Raw genomic sequence first — 13301 nt, 5'->3', positions numbered from 1 at the left:
TATGCTGTCCTTATAACATCTCTATAGGCACAGGAGGCCTGGGCCACGTTCATAACATGAACCTTGCTAATGTAGTGTTAAACACTGAAATCAGCTTTGTGTTTTAAAGCTGTACTTGACACTAGCAGTGCTGGTGTGATGCAGGTGCCTGGGTAAAGCCAAGGCAGCGTGTGCGTGTAGGTGAAGTGCTGGTGTTCCCGGTGCAAGTGGCAGGCCTCGTGCTGCCGTTCGCCTGCATCATTCAACGAGCGGAGAAGCAGGCCTGGACCCTCCGTTGCTTCCCACTCTGTCTCCTTCATTGTGAGGAGGCAGATGCAGCTTCATTTCTATTGTAGTTACTGTCAGCCAAAAGGAACAACAGAGGGCTGGGGATGTGGAAAAAAGAGCCTGTGATAGTCTGTGCAATTATATGTAGCAATATGACATAACATGCAAGATAACCGTTACAGACACATGATTTACACATTAGACCACAACCTGTGATGGGTTACCAGCTAGTGAAAACTGTGTGTGTAACATAAACATCTTCAATCAGTTTTTGCTAAAGCTTGTAAGACAGAGTATGTGAAGTTTCCTTGAAGACCTTTGGAAGCTAAAGGTTAGAGAGGGGAGGAAAAAAGAGAGGGATGAAGATGGAGCTGAATAGGCCACACACCACACTGCATTCGCTGCCCAGCTGTACCCAATTCCAGTCAAGTGTAGCTTTATTGCAGGCAGACCACGTCCTGTGCTCTGTCTGATACTGCTGTGCTGGTACGCACGGCACAGCTTCTACGTACAGCCCAGCAACACGTGAGCTGTTCTGAAGCACTTATTTTGCTTTCGGTGAGTAATAACTGAGTCGCCAGTCTTTCAAGTGACTGACTTTTCCAGTAGTGAACACGTTCTCTTCCCCTGAATTATGAAACGAGCAAAGTTTGTGACACAAATACCAAGGAGTGGAGGAGGGTGAGCAGGTCGGTTTTGTAAGGCACCCATGGCTCAGAGATGGTGCCCCAGTATTTCCAACAGTGACAGCAGAGTTCGGAGACCTTCACTCAGTGTGGGGCAAGGTAACTTTGAACTCCACTTGTCTTCATGCCCAGCACTGCTGGCTTTCTGTTGCTCTTCTTTTTACAACGTGTAAAGAGTCCATTTCCATCAGTTCCACAATTCTCTGCTGGCCAAAATGCACCCAATCTCCTGAAGTGCAATTGAGGGGGTAGGGCAGATAGGAACTCCCTACGACAGGATTATGGTGGATGATTCATAGAAATCACAGTGGGCAGAAAGAGCGGGCCCAAGTTCATGGCTTTCCTTTCATAGACCAGAGTTGCCCCTGAAGCTGAAAAGTGGGGGCTCTGTTTAGCAGCATCACCACCCACTGTTTCCAAAGATGTTCGGCTTTGCTCAGCGGCCTCCCTATTGCTGTAGCTATAAATAAGTACGTATCTTTGTGTGTGTGATTTGTTCGTGTTTAAGCTTATATTTAAGCCGAAAGGCTATATATAACAGGACTCTATTGAAGAAGACAAAATCCTCATTGTTCTGTTCGTGTTCTATCTCAGTGTAACTTTCATCTTGGTGTGCATGGGTGTGTGTGCACGCAGCCATACATTAACATGAGCAGACAGACACAGGATAAAAAATGATGTGGATATTCTACCCTGTTTCTGTAGTTGGGTGTTGGTGTAATTAGCTTTCATGACGTAAACAGAACCATTTTTGTACGGTTGGAGTAACAGCATGGCAAAGCCCCATCTGTTTGCACCGAGACTACAATATATGTATGTGTATTGCTAACTTTGGTCATTCCAAACTCACTTTAGGAATGTCACTTTCTAGACCTTACAAAGTGCTTCTGAAGCTGGTTTCCTCTAGGCGTTTAGTATGTAACCATATTTTAGCTCCGGCAAGCTTCACAATGCTTTTTTGTTAACTAGACGGTTTCACTATGATCATCGTATAGAGTGGCTGTGCTTTTCTGGGTATGGGAAGGCTGGTCAACTTTATATAGACCAAGGAAAGTAGCTAGCCTTTATGGTGGTGGTTTAAAAAAAATAAAAAGGAAGAGGGAGTTATTGGCATGGTAGCTGGCAAATATTTAGACATTGTGGATCACTTGCCAAAAAAAAGTGTGATTCTGGGTGCCCATCCTTTGCGCAGAAAAGGCTGCTTTGGAAACTTGCCAGGATCTGAGGGGTGTTCCTGACTTGCTGGTAGTGGAGCAGGTTAATGATTTAAGTCTGTAGTATTTGTGGTTGCTTTTGTTGGTTACAAAGAGCCCAACACATGTTTTGGAGTGTAGTTTCCTCATTGCTCTTGCTCTCTGCAGGCTCTTGAGAGAGCAAACGAAACTGGTTAGAAACCGGGCATCTGCCGCTGCCAAATTGTTGGGGAACACCAGCACCCACCCCGCAAAGCGAGGCCGTGTGAACTCTCTGCCACGCTGCATGGTGGTAGCTACCAGGGAGGGATTTTCACATGGCGGATGCTTTTGCCTGCAGACGTGGGGTTAGTTATTAGCACTCGGGGGTCCTGTACCTCAGGGAAATCTGGGGCTTCGCACATTACCTGGCCTCAGCCAAACAGTGAAATGACTATGTGCACGCGCTTAGGAAATACCAGGTACAGCGTTGTCAGATTATACCTCAGTGGGAAAGTTGTGAGTTAATGAGGCTTTACCTCATATTTGCAATGATCTAGGAATGCGCAAACAATTACTTACTGTGGCTCATCTGAGTCCCGGTAATTTGTTATGCTTGTAAACTTGGCTACTTTTGTGAGCTTGCAGACTAGTGAAATCCACAGCCTGCCTTATTCTGTATTTCTTTATTATTATTGTTATTTATTTTAACTGATTTGACATCTGCCTGTTAATCAAATGGATATGTTTTTTTAGGTTGGTGAGAACACTTTACTGTTGGATTAGCTGTTTTCAGAGAAAATTATTATTTTTCTTAGATACTCGCTGAACCTAGGGAAGGAGTCTGTTATTTCTTTTTTCTCTGAAGTCATAGGTAGCAAATGCTTTTTCTACTGGGCATAAATAATAGCTGGTTTCACTACTGCTTGCACAGAGGAGTCCCATTCCATGGGGAGTGTTGGTGTTTCTGGAGTCGAAATGGCAGAGAGAGGAGTCTTAGCCCCTGTATATTTGCACAGCACTGTATTTCCAAGGGTGTTTCTGTCTGTCGTTGCTGTTTGATCATCTTTTTTAAATTAACAAGAACAGAGGGATGGGAGAACAGCATCCAGACCAGAATCCACTGCCACCAGGTGCTCGGTGGCACGAGGCGGAGGAGCAGTGAGGAAGCTGGCTCACGAACGTGCTGCGAGGGATCAGCTGAAGGCGGACGGGCTTTCAGCATGCTGACCAAGTGTCAAGGCTGCAAATGGGATTACAAGCCAGTGACAACTGTGGTGGCTGTTGTTCTGGGGACACCTGTTCCCTCAGTGCTGGATGCAGGCTAGCATCCACGCAGGATGTTGAGCAGTCACCAGATGGCAATGGCTTTCAGTCACTGTGCATTTTTTCTGGATTGGATCCAGCAGTGTATAAGGGATGCTCTTTGCTAGCAAAACAGCACTACAAGGGACATTTAGCCCTCAAAGGAATCCAGATAAAGAGGTTTGTTAATGAACCACAAAACTCCCATGTGGAATGAGTATTGTCACTGAAAGTTAACCAGGTGCCAGGATCTAAAACAACCACTTGGAAACAAATGGTTTCACCGTCCAGTCATTAATGGGAGCTGCTGCATGACGAGGAAGCTGTCCATAAAAGTTAAGACCAAAATGTTGCTAGCGTCCGAGTAACTTAGGATGGGTCAGTATGTTTGTTTCTGGTAGAAAGCTGGATATGGAGAAATGCCATGGGCACCTTGGGTAAACACACCCTGGTTAAATTGGTAAGAGCTTGTGTCATTGGCTTACTGCTACTTTTGTCAGTGTGTTTTAAGAGTTGTTTCTTTCGAGTCTAGTGGAAATGATTCTTCTTGCTGGAAGCCTCAATTTACTGGACAAAATGTGGACCCCGACGGAGGGTGGCGATCAGTTTGACTGTGGAAAAAAGGTTCTGTTGATTTCTTCCCCCTGTAAGTAGTATGGTTGTATGGCTTCCTGCAGGACACTGAACTGCTCGATATTTGGGAAGTCCCAGGGTCCAAATCCCCAAATGGAATGGGGAGGGTGGAATGGAAGGGGAGTCCCTTGAGTGGCCTAGACTTAACAGAGCGTCTCCGAAGTCACTGGAGCATGCCCTTTGCTGGCACAAGCAGCTCAAGCTTCATCAACATCATACGCCCTTATCCTCAGAAATGTAAATCAGCAGAGCTCCCTTGGCCCTGAGAGTGTTTTAGACCACTGTGAAATCCAGAACACTTCGTAAATGGTGAAGAGGCAGTGATTTACAACAGCCAAAACATCCTCCCACTGATGCCTATGCTGCCCATAAATCTCTGCTTCCTAGGTACAACGGTAACACTTCTGTTATGTCTCTCTGTTCTTTAAATTGTTCCGTTTGGCACGCAGTTCACAATAATTCTCTTGAACACATTACCGTTTCTTGTGACACCATAAATCCTTTTTTAATTCTGGCCATTTGTTGCCTTCCCAGTCCTGTTTCAGATTTTTTTTCAGATTTTTCATGGTTTTAATCACAGATCTGTTGCTGGGATGGCTCTGTTCCTTGGTGCCAAATGATTAGCACATTAAGGTGGATATCTGTCGTGATTTACTTTCAAACTGTCCTAAGGATTTGTTATATGGGGAAAACATTCCTCCTTCTAAACACTTTACAAACTTTTATTGTTCTTAATTACTGCATTTTTTCTTCATTTGGACATCTGTATTTGCAGATGACATTTTAAACTCCTCCATCGCATCTTCTGCTGAATGCAGAAGGTTCTCAGGACCTTGATAAGAAAACATTGGGTTGTTTGACTCTCACACGCAGCGCCCACACTGCAGTCATATTTCTCCTTTATCTCCGTATTTTAGAGAAAGGGTTAACAGCTGTACTTGTGTGGCTAACGAGAATTACAGGCCTGGCTGCTAATTATCTCCTCTGGAGGGTCAGTCTTTCCAAGAATCAGGTTATTAAACTGAGATATCTCTCTCTTCTCTCTCTCTCTCTCTCTCTCTCTCTCACACACACTTTTTTTTTTCCCCCTAGAAAAAAATTGCACAGGGCATGAGAAATCTGTTATATTGTTTGAAGTAGAAGAACAGTTTTTGATCATAGGTACAAAAAATATTGAGTGAATTTCTCTGTGGGGAGTTTAAACAAAAGTTTTTACCCATATAGCTAAAATGGATATAAGAGTCTTACCTGGATTTTTTTTTTTCCTCTTGCTTCATTTTATTTTTGCTGGAGAGTGAAGTCCTCTCCATACCTGGGACCGTTCTCAGCTAACGATACATGTGCAAGGTCTTTGAGCCCATCAGTAGTTCCTGCACCCCTGGGCAACGTGGATTTCTTGCTTGTGCCTCTGTTGTCTCTGTTTGATTGTAAACAGCGGAGAGGAAGCTTTCTCCTTCAGTAAGCTGCTGTGACTATGATACTGTTAGGTAGTAGGGGGCGGGGGGATTAAAGTTGATTTTTTTTTTTTGTATTTATGAATACAGCTGTTCTGCGTACTTTGGTATGTATTATTTGTTTTAGGTATCCCCGTTTCAACTGCTGCTCAGCAATGCTAGACCTAGACTAGCGCAATGTGCAGTTGTAAATGCTCTTTTTAGGTGCCCTTGTCAGTGCCCGCCTTTCCAAACTTAAAAAGGGGGACTACTGAATTGCTGGAATTTGACTTTTAATTGTCACGAGAATCACATGTAGGGCTCACGGAAGATAGCCCGTCTGCCTGCTTGTAAGCCTTTATCTCTTAGCAGCTGTTAGCCATCAGCAGCCATCATTTTGCTCCACTGGAAGCTGATTTTGGGGCACGTCTGTCCACACGCTGCCGCTGTGGGTGCCAGGATGTGGGGCTGGCTGGGGTCTGCGACTGGCTTCCCACCGGGGCAGGACCCTGGCAGCCTGCCCCAAGCTGAGGTGGGCACAGCCGCCTCTCGGGTGGCAGAGGACGTCACGCTTGTCTAGGGCCCTGATTGACTGCTTCGGCTCCCCGGCAGTCCTCAGGCTGTTTCACATCCTGACTTTTATTATCTGAGGATTATTATCAGCAACAGATAATTTCCCTCGGTCATGGAGACGGCTTTTAATTCATGCTTTCTTGGGCTCGAGACAGGGTTATTTCGTTCTATCTGCTTCTACTCTTTCACTCCTGTAAGCAAAGTCTAAAAGGCGCAGGAAGGCTGATGCCAAAAATCAGCTTTTTCAGAGCAGGGAAAGTCTTTAGCGCTCTCTGTTCAGCGGCGTGTCAGTTGTAAACTCTTCATAGTGATTTATAAAGCTTTGCATGGCCTTCGACTGTCTGATGAAACTGTCTTGATAACCACCTACTGTTGCTGCCTTACTGACTGTCTGTGGGACTGGATTTCACTCTGCCAGTCACAGAGCATTTTGCCATTATTCTTCTGCCTTGTGAAATTCTCTTGCCGTGATAAGAGCCATCATTCCACTGCGGCTTTGAAAAAGAAATGAAAAGTCTGGGTTTTGGTGGAGCCACTTGACACCAGCAGCGAGTTTCACAGCTTGCGGTCTGTTAGCGGTGACGGGAGTGACACAAAGCAGCAGTTTTACCAAACGGTTCAGAATTGTTTGCAAATGGATTTTTATGATAATTTTATGTAACTTTAAAAAATAAAATTAAAAAGATCATGGTGTAATTAGAATGAGTTCTAGGCCAGAGGTCGACTGGTGGAGCTTTTCATTGTCACGCTGCTATTTACATACTGTCTGATTTAGCAGAGTTATCTCAGCTGCCTTGGATTCCATATCTAGGAGAAAAGGGAGTATCCCTCCAGGTCCTCTGCCCTGCATGTGCCATGAATGTGCTGTGAGGATTAGTCACAGTAAAACACTTCGGAGTACATAGGGCCTGGTGACCTACACCCAAAGAAGGGTGTGACCCCACTGAAACTTAGAGAGCTGCTCGGATACAATGAGGCAGAGTAAAAGGCTCAAATAAAGAAGCCAAGAGGTCCATTACAGAAGCAGTAAGTCAGAATGCACTGTTTTGGTGCCAGGTCATATTTACGTATGTAAGTCCTCAGTGGTAGTGTATAGGGCGTGCCAGTTAGCGAGATCGCATGGTGATGTGTTGCCTACCAGCTGTGTCTTTCAGCAAAATACAGTCATTCTGTGTATTGGCTTAATTTCTGTTATCAAAAACAGTATGGACATTTTAAAAGCAGGCTGTCGCTTGAAGAGAATCTGTATAAAATATAAGTAATAAGCAGACCTCAGTTGTAGAAGCAGTGGGAAATTCCTTTGACTGCTAGGAATTCCCCGTTATTAACACGATGAAAATCTTTATGTAAACCTTTCCATTTAGTTTACAAAAACAGTTGCTAAAATGAGTGGCGTGGAAAAGTGGGAGTTTAGAGCTAGCTGTTATGTATAGACAGAGAGAAAGGTGATATTGGCAGCATGATATGGGCATGAACCAGACTGGGGGCTGGTTGGTAGGTAGTTTCTTACTCCTGCCCCACCAAAAACAAACACAAACAAACTACAAGGCAAAAAAACAACAAACAAACAAACAAACCCACACGACTGAAACCATATGCAGAGGGAGGATGCATACTTCACTTCTTTCAATGTGACATCTTGTTGGCTTGAGTTGAGTTCCTTCATTGCTGCTCAGGAAGAAGAGAAGCTGTGGAGCTGGGTTTTTGCAGAGATATCCAGGCTATTTCCAAATGCTTTTGTCATGCAGTTTCTTCTTGCTCTCAGCATGTATTTCTGTTTTTCCTTGAATGTGTTGAAAGGAGCAAGTTTCTTTATGAAAATGTTGTCTGTGAAGAAAAATCCTTCCCTCTAGTGTGCTTAGCTTTATCAACACAACAGAAACTAGACAAAAGGAAGGTGTTTTTCTTCTAAAGAAGTATATATTGTTTTCATTAAGGCAAATCCCTTACTCTCCCTTACCAAATGAGAATCTTTAACTCCAAAGAGAAGGAGTATTGATTTGCCTCCTAGAGTGAAATTGCTGAAGCTTATAGGAAATGTGATGTTTGTGTTGTTTAAAAAAAAGTAATAAAAAAATCACTTAATGACTCCCTTCCCCCCTACTTATTCCGGTAACTTAAAGTACAAATTAACAGGTGGGCTGTTAGCAGACACAGTTCTTCCTCAGGTCATGCCAATTCAGAGCCAGACATGCAACTCAGTCCTCAAAGTACAAGCTTTTAAATGGTGACTGTGCATGTGGAAGTTGTGGGACACCTCTGGGTCTGCGCCAGCACCACGGGATAGTGGTTATTTGCAGCTTTCTGTGCAGGTGGGCGAGGGAGCGCCTGCTGCACGCCTGCGTGGAGCCCTGCCAGCCATGCCCAGGTCCAGCAGATGGGCTCTCAGTGCCTCCCTGAGCAAGCTGCCTGACTTCAGTCAGTTCGGAGGGAGCAAAGCCTGCAGGTTGTTCAGCCAGAGCCTCTCTTTATTTTGAAAGAGGTGGAAGAGAGGGCTGGAGGCCAGTGGGGGAGAATGACTCCCTACGTTTGAAATACATTTGGGAATCAAACGCAGAGGGAAAAGGCCTCAGACATGCTGACAGGCTGAGCGTCCCAGTGCTGCAGAGCTGGGACCCCCAGTATCTCAGCTCCTTTTGTTGTCTTCTCTGCTTAAAACACAGTGTGCAGACATGAAAATGGGATGTTGGAAGCCTAAAGGTGTTATTGGGTCCGTGCCTTCATCTCTGCTAACTGCATTGATCTCCTGAACAGATTTCGTGCTCATCAGATGATGGTAGCGATGACCTTGACTTCATGAATGTATCCCACTAGAAATCCTCAAAGCATCTAATACTTAAGTTTACATCCTCAGTCAGTTCTTGAAGCATTTGAATTCAGTCTTCTAGTAGTGCTTAAAGTAACTTCCCTGCCAAAAAGTGTTGAAAAGCACCTTCCGAAAAGCACATCTGACTCCCAGATAGACTTTTTTTTTTCAGTCCTCAGATCCCTGCTCCTTTCCCTGGAGCTGGGCAGCTTTCCCTTGCATGCCCAGGGCAGTTCTGCAGAGAGCAAGCTGGGCAAACCCCTGGTGTGAAATCAGCAGCTGCCACTGTCATCGGTGAGGCAGTGACAGGCTGCGGTCCTAGGCGTAGGTGGTGCTGCAGAACTGAGGAGGAGAGCTGCCCCAGGAGAGTTTGAGGAAAAGGGATAATCCTCCAGGTGTCCTTCGCATGCAGGTCATCGCATTGGTGTGATGGCAGACCAACACAAAGCGAGTTTTAGACACACAGGACGTCTTCTGGCACCCTGAAAAACAACTGCTTTGTCACTCATTTTGTTTATGGGAGGTGTGGAGAGGAAGGCGAGTGCTGGCCATGCCATGATGCAGGGAGCAGCGGCTGTGCCCCGCCTGGGTAAACTGCTCCATCATCTATTTCTTGGTTGTTTGTGTCTTGACACCAGCCTGCTTCTCCTAGCACCAAAGGGCTGCTCCTGCTAGCCAGCTTGTCCCAGCTCTGCCCATTTCCTGCAAGCTCTAGGTTTTGCTGGCAAGGTGAAGTCCTACAGAGGAAATAAAAGGAGAACGGTGCCTGCAACTCGTGTTGTAGTTCTGTTCCTTGAAAAATATAGGTTCCTCTTTAACAATTGCATATACATTTTGGATATATTGAATCTAAGGAAGTACCGTTTCCTCTCCTTTATTACATATCCATTGTATTGTTGAATATAAGGAAAACGTAATAGAATTGTCACACAAAAGAGGTGAAAAGGATAAAACAACACCCTTGGTTGCTTTTAAGCCCCCCATTCTCAATAGCAAGAGGCTCCCAGTTGTTTTTTTACCTTGTCTTTTTAGAGCTGTAGAAAACTGAAGAAGCTTTTCAGCTGCCGCATTTCAGCAGACAGTGGCACTTTGCAGAGTGGGTTTGATCTGAGAGGTTGGGTGTTCAGATTTGGAAAGACTTAACAGTGATCTCTTCCACCCATAGAAGAAGTTAAATTTAGTTTTAAAAGTCAAGTTGAACAGAAATGCTGTAAAGTTGGGAAGAAGAACTGGGTCAGTTACATTGGCTCCAGAACTAATTTATTTGGGGATGGGATGGGGAAGGAGATACGCCTTACGTACAAGAGAATGCCGCTTTCCCCAGCGTGTGCTCAGAGCTCTTCCATAGCATAGGCAGGAAGGAAAACACCCAGTGCCAGGGGAGGACTGTGGGCTGGGTGTTCCCTGTGGATGGATCCTACATCGCTCTGAACGGCAGTGTGAAATAATCTCTCTGCTCAGTAATTTCCCAGTGCAGGAGCTCACGGGTCTCTTGGGTTTCATAAAGGGACTAAGAGCTGTGAAATACATACTTCTCTCGTCTACACCTTTCTCTGCTGCTGCTTTCCCTTCTCAGGAAGAAAGCTGCTGTTTAGAAGTAGCTGGGACACAAGCTCATCCTTCTGGAGGCTGAGTAACACTACAGATAGCGTCCTACTGGACTTGGTTAAGCTTTGGATTTTTTTTCCCTAATAGCCATTAGGAGAAAAGGGAGGTGAAAGTAAACAACTCATTTGTCCTTTCCATGTAACCTTAGAATGGCTTCGTTCCTATCCCATCCTTTTTTCCTTCTAACACATCACGTTTTATACCCTTATTATTTCAAGCACAGAAGACGCTCTTTACAACTCGCATTAAATCCGGGCTTTGAGATCGCCTGTTGCCGTTAGGAGGCTCTAATTAAGCCCCTATATTAGAAGCGCAGCATGCGGGGCTGAAGCTGCTTGCGGGAGCCAGTGGGACGCGGAGCCCCCCGTGCCATCGCTGCCATCCCTGGGGGCACGCAGCGCTTCCCGGAGGGACCCTCGGCGGCGGCGGCAGAGCGCATCCCGCACACCTTGCTCGCTCGCCGTCTCGCTCGGGCGCACGCACGCGTCGCTGGATAGTTTTGCTGTCTGCCTCCTCTGCTTTCTGTTGCTAAGTGAACAGCTCTAGCTCGCACACGGAGCGGAGCCAATAGCATCCTGACCTTCGCAGGCTGGTAAAAGCTGGAGAAAGGGAATCCAACGGTGCTGTCTTTTCTTTGCTCCTCCGCCTGCCCCCCCCCCTTTCGCCGGGAAAGGGGGAGGGAGAACACAGGATGGTGGAGATAATTCATAATAGCCATTCATGTTCTGGAGATAAATGCAGCAGTACCTGGGGAAAGGCAGAGAATATGATGCTCCTATGTATTTATAGGCACACACAGACAAAAATGTTTTTCCGTGCGCTGTGAGCTCCAAGCTGTGATTAAGAAATGAGTTAACGCGGCGAAGTTATTTTGCTGTGGTCTTCGTTGCTGTTAATCTTCTACTAATCACTGATACCGGAATATTTTGTGAGACTCGTCCCTCCCTCAGCCAGAGAAACACCGAGGGGGCTTCGTCCTTCCCCTCGCTAATTATGACACGTTTATCACACAAAAACTCTTGCTTCCCTGCTCCCCTTTATGACTCGTTGGGGTGGGGGGAGTTGTACAGCACCCTGCAGGCACTTGTGAGGTGGTTGCAGTCCCACTGAGCAGACAGCCTCACGGTGAGTAGCTATAGGAATTGACCACCCCGTAGTCATATTTTGTGGAAAAAGAAATAGGTTATGGCTCACTTGCTTACAAATAGAGCACAGGATTTTTGTGATTCAAGTGCCAAGCTAAAGCATGTGCTTGGTAGCTTAACGTTCAGTGTTAACCTGCGGCGTAGTCTCCTTGTAGGTTATTTTTCTTGTATTTGAAGTTCTCCCTATTTAAATACATTTGCATCTTGATCACAGCTCTCTAGGCACAGCAAAGGAGTGAGCACATCTTATCTGTGAGCCGACAGTGCCAGTGACAAAGGGCTGGTGAGAGGTGCTTGCTGTGTTCAGGCGCGTGACTGCAGCTATCTCTGGGCCTGAAAGGGAAGGAGGTAACCCTTGTGTTAAGGTGCAAACGAGAGGCAGCGTGACTCTCGTTTGGGTGCCACAGCCACCGAGTTTCCCTGGCTGTGAAACCCAGGGGAAACGGTGGGCAGACAGACCGCACGGGCTGGGTGCCCCCCAGAGCCGGTGGTTGCAGCCGGTGTGCGGCATAAGCCTGTGCAACTCAAATATGCCATTAAGAAAGGGGATCTTTCACAAAGATTCACCCTTAAATTGATCCGTTTAAGCCACGTCGTGACCATTAATGGACAGCTCATTGATGGCTCTGATCAGTAGCAGCGAAGGGCTTCCCGATAGCCTAAAAGGATGAGCTCAGGCTTCTCTTTTCTTCGTCTGCCGGTGAAAGATGAGAAGGGAGCGAGTTCTGCAACATGTCACAGTGCATAAAGTAACCTGTAGGTTGTAGGTAACGTAATAAAACACGTGGACTGGGCCACAGGAGGGTTGAGATTTCCACGTGGTGCTGGAGTGGCTCTGCTCAGGCATCTCCGCCTGGAGCAGGGATGCGCAGGCAGGGCAGTGTTTGGCGAGGATGTCCATGTCGAGGCAGGGGCGTGGGGCGGAGGCTGGTCTCCTGTCTGCTAAGGAGGAGAAGCCTGAAATGTGAATCAGTCCATGTGCTGCAGCGGTTTCACAAGAGGCCAGCGAGGCTTTGCTGGGCGTTCTTCAGAGCAGAGGTGGCTGTGCTGCAGCCAGGTACTGCGTGAACCACTTGGGTCTCTCCTGCTGCCGTTGAGCACCAATGTGACCAGCGTGACACTGGCCTTTTCAAGCCTCCAGAAGCTGTCTGTAAGAAAGTACCTGGCAAATTTGTTTAGTGCTTTGCAGAGCTAATACCGTGCTTGCCTCTTTAACCCCGCTGACTACCGTAAAGGAGTGATAAAACTTTGAAGATCTTGCCACAGTCAATAATTTTGCATTGTGCGATGAAATATAATGTTACAGCTGTCACTTACCTTTAATTAGCAGATGACACATTGTCAATCCACAATTGTCAATCCAGTTTTAATTCCCAGTTTTGCACACCTCCCTTTGCAACGTTACCAGGTTAACTGCCCTTACGTAAAAAATAACTTACAGAAAGGCACAGGGAAGCATACTTCAGTTGAAAACCAGTTCTGATCTGCAAGTTCCACGAAAATGAACAAAAGGCCTCTGGATAAATTCCTGTCGGTGTGTCTGCTCAGTGACTTGCTCTCCGAGGCACCTTCTGCCCCTCGTGCGAAGCCTCAGCAAACCACCAAGGGTGTCGTAGCTCCTGAGCCTGCAGCCCTGGCGGGGGCTGGCTCCATGCAGGGGCTCCTTCCCTTGC

At 46.3% G+C, this 13301-nt stretch overlaps 1 protein-coding gene across 4 annotated transcripts in view; it reads left to right on the top strand.

The window, feature by feature from the left end:
* MAML3 (mastermind like transcriptional coactivator 3) overlaps window positions 1-13301 on the top strand; it is a 221452-nt gene that overhangs the window by 53114 nt on the left and 155037 nt on the right. The window lies entirely within an intron of this gene.

The sequence above is a fragment of the Anser cygnoides genome, chromosome 4 (genome assembly GCF_040182565.1).
Source record: "Anser cygnoides isolate HZ-2024a breed goose chromosome 4, Taihu_goose_T2T_genome, whole genome shotgun sequence".
Lineage (NCBI taxonomy): Eukaryota > Metazoa > Chordata > Aves > Anseriformes > Anatidae > Anser > Anser cygnoides.
Note: the sequence above shows the minus strand (reverse complement) of the source record. Positions and strands in the feature narration are given on the sequence as shown.